Source organism: Arachis duranensis, chromosome 5 (genome assembly GCF_000817695.3).
Source record: "Arachis duranensis cultivar V14167 chromosome 5, aradu.V14167.gnm2.J7QH, whole genome shotgun sequence".
Taxonomy (NCBI): domain Eukaryota; kingdom Viridiplantae; phylum Streptophyta; class Magnoliopsida; order Fabales; family Fabaceae; genus Arachis; species Arachis duranensis.
In genome coordinates, this window is record NC_029776.3 from 59,447,684 (window position 1) to 59,450,309 (window position 2,626).

The following is a 2,626-nucleotide window of genomic DNA, read 5'->3' on the forward strand; positions in this document are numbered from 1 at the left end:
GATTATTTTCCATTTGCAATCTAGCCTCATAACTAGGCTCTGCATAAGTTATGGTTCTCAACTTTAGAGCCCTAGTGATGGCTGCTGGACTGAAGCTCACTTCAACTCCTCTGACATAACTTGTGTAAGGAGCACTATCTTTGTTTTCCTTCACAGCATTTGCATAGAACTCCCTAATCATAACTGCACTGATATCAACTAGAGGAGCACACAAGAGTTCCCACCTTCTTTCTCTAGTAATTTGCCTCATGATGGGGTATTCTCCTTCCTTCAAATCAAGACCTTTCTCATAGATGACATTCTTTGCCTCCATGAACCTATGATATCTCCCTTCATGGAATTTGGATCTAAATTTGTTTGCATCAAATGATGGGGGTTCGGCTACCATAGGTTCCTTTCCCGGCCTTCTTTTTGAACTTGAAGAGGCCATTGAATTTGAGGTGAAAAGAAAGAGGAAGTGAGAAAAGAAGAAGTTTGTGTTGTGTTTGGGAAGAGTTTTGGTTCGGTTCTGTTGTGAGACAAGGGAATTATGTTGGTTTTAGGAGTAAAGAGGATTATGATTCTCATATGAGGGTAGCTTGAATGAGTGTGTAAACCGTTTGGTGCAACGGCTATTAATAGGCAAAGTCTTCAAGCTTTCCAACAAAACCACAATGAATGAAGAAGGAACTCATTAGTGCTCATGAAGGGTTGAGATTGAGTTGTTCATCTAAAGGATTCATGGAATGGACGGTCTGCATGCATTGTTGAGGCTTGACGAGGATCCTCCTCCCATTGGCTGCATGCATTTAGGCGTTCAATGATGCATGCATGCATACAGATTCTGCTTCCCCATGAGCGCATTCTTCTAGGCATATGTGACCATCCTCACATAGCTTCTCCTAGCCGTGGCCCCTCCTAGCTTTTGTCTTAATCTTTTTCTCCTACCTGAACCAAAACAGCTAGCTTAGAACATTAATATAGTCGTTGGCAATTTATTTGCAATAAAAAAGAATTGTTTTGGTTTGTTTAATAGTTATTTGAATTTTTTTGTGATCAATTGTGTCCCTATATAAAAAAATGCGAAAATTTGGTGAACACCAAACTTATCTTTTATTGAGGGGACGGCTTAACATTGCAAACCGTTCTTCACAATTGATGCATTTTTTTTAAAAAAAAAAATTTGATGTATGATCCCTTTTTTTGTATGGTTTTGAGTCCATGAGTGGGAAATGATCTTCTGAACATTGTTACACATGCAGACACCAAACTTAGTGTTTGGTCACATGCTTCATCAAAAGAATTATGCATATGTTCTAAGAATAATCCCCTTTTTTGAAAAATGAACTTGGGTGTGCCTTAAGGTACACCAAACTTAGAAGTTTGACATGTGCTTCAAAACAATGTATGCATTTATCAGGCATGAAAGATCAAAATCATATTCAGAGGAATCATAGCTTATTAAATGAAAGAGAGGACAGAAATCTTAGATCATGGGTTGCCTTCCATGAAGCGCTCTTTTATTGTCACTAGCTTGACTTTGAACTCCCTTTAGGGTGGTTGATGTTGGTGATGTCTCAACTTGTCACCTCTCACTGTAAACTTTCTCTGTGTGCCTTGATGCTCAATTTCCATATGCTCAAGAGAAAGTATTTGGTTGACAGTGTAATAATCTTCTGTTCCTAGCTGTTGTATACTAATTGTACTTTGTCACCTTTGGAAAATCCCTCAGTTGGAATTTTCTTGTTCTTCCACCCTTTGTGAGCCTTGTTCTTGCTCTTCATCTTTTTCTTTCTTGTTGATCTTTCTTTCTTGTCAGTGACTTGGGTTGTGATACCTTCCTTCTTGTTTATCACTCCTGCTTCCTTTTGAACTCCTTTTTCTCCTTCTACAAGCTTGTTTCTCTGTTCTACTGCCTTGTTGGTTGCTTGCTTTGGAAGGAAAGGTTCTCAATCAGCCCTTTAGGATATACTACTGATTGGTCCACCAACTCCAAGGACATCTGTATTGGCTTCACCTCCTCTATGCCAAGCTTTTTCACTAAAGAAGATGGGATTAGATTTATGCTTGCTCCTAAATCACACATTCCCTTGTTGATGAATAGATTTCCAATAGTGCATGGTAGGAAGAAACCTCCAGGATCTTCGAGCTTAGGAGGGAGTCCCTCTTTAGTGAGTGCACTGCATTCTTCACTAAGCATTACAGTTTCCTTTTCATTCCAACTTCTTTTCTTGTTGATGAGCTCTTTCAAGAACTTGGCATACAGAGGCATTTGCTCCAAAGCCTCAGCTAGAGGTATGTTGATTTCCAGCTTCTTGAAAGTCTCAAGAAATTTGTGGAAATGCTGATCCTTTGTCTCTTTGTGAAATCTTTGTGGATATGGTAGTGGTGGTGTTAAGTTCTTCTCCACTTGATATTGTCTTGGATTTGGTTCTTCCATGATTTGCTTCCCTTTCTTCAAATTCTGTGGTTTGTTGTCTTCCTCTGTGAGTTTTTCTGGGACATTCTTGCTTAACATGTCCTTGTTGATGGCTTCATCATTCTTCGTTGGCTCATTGTCATTGTTCTTGGTTGCTCCTTGGTTACCATCCAATAACACTATTCCACTTCTTAGTTGAATGACCTTGCATTCTTCCTTTGGGTTGGG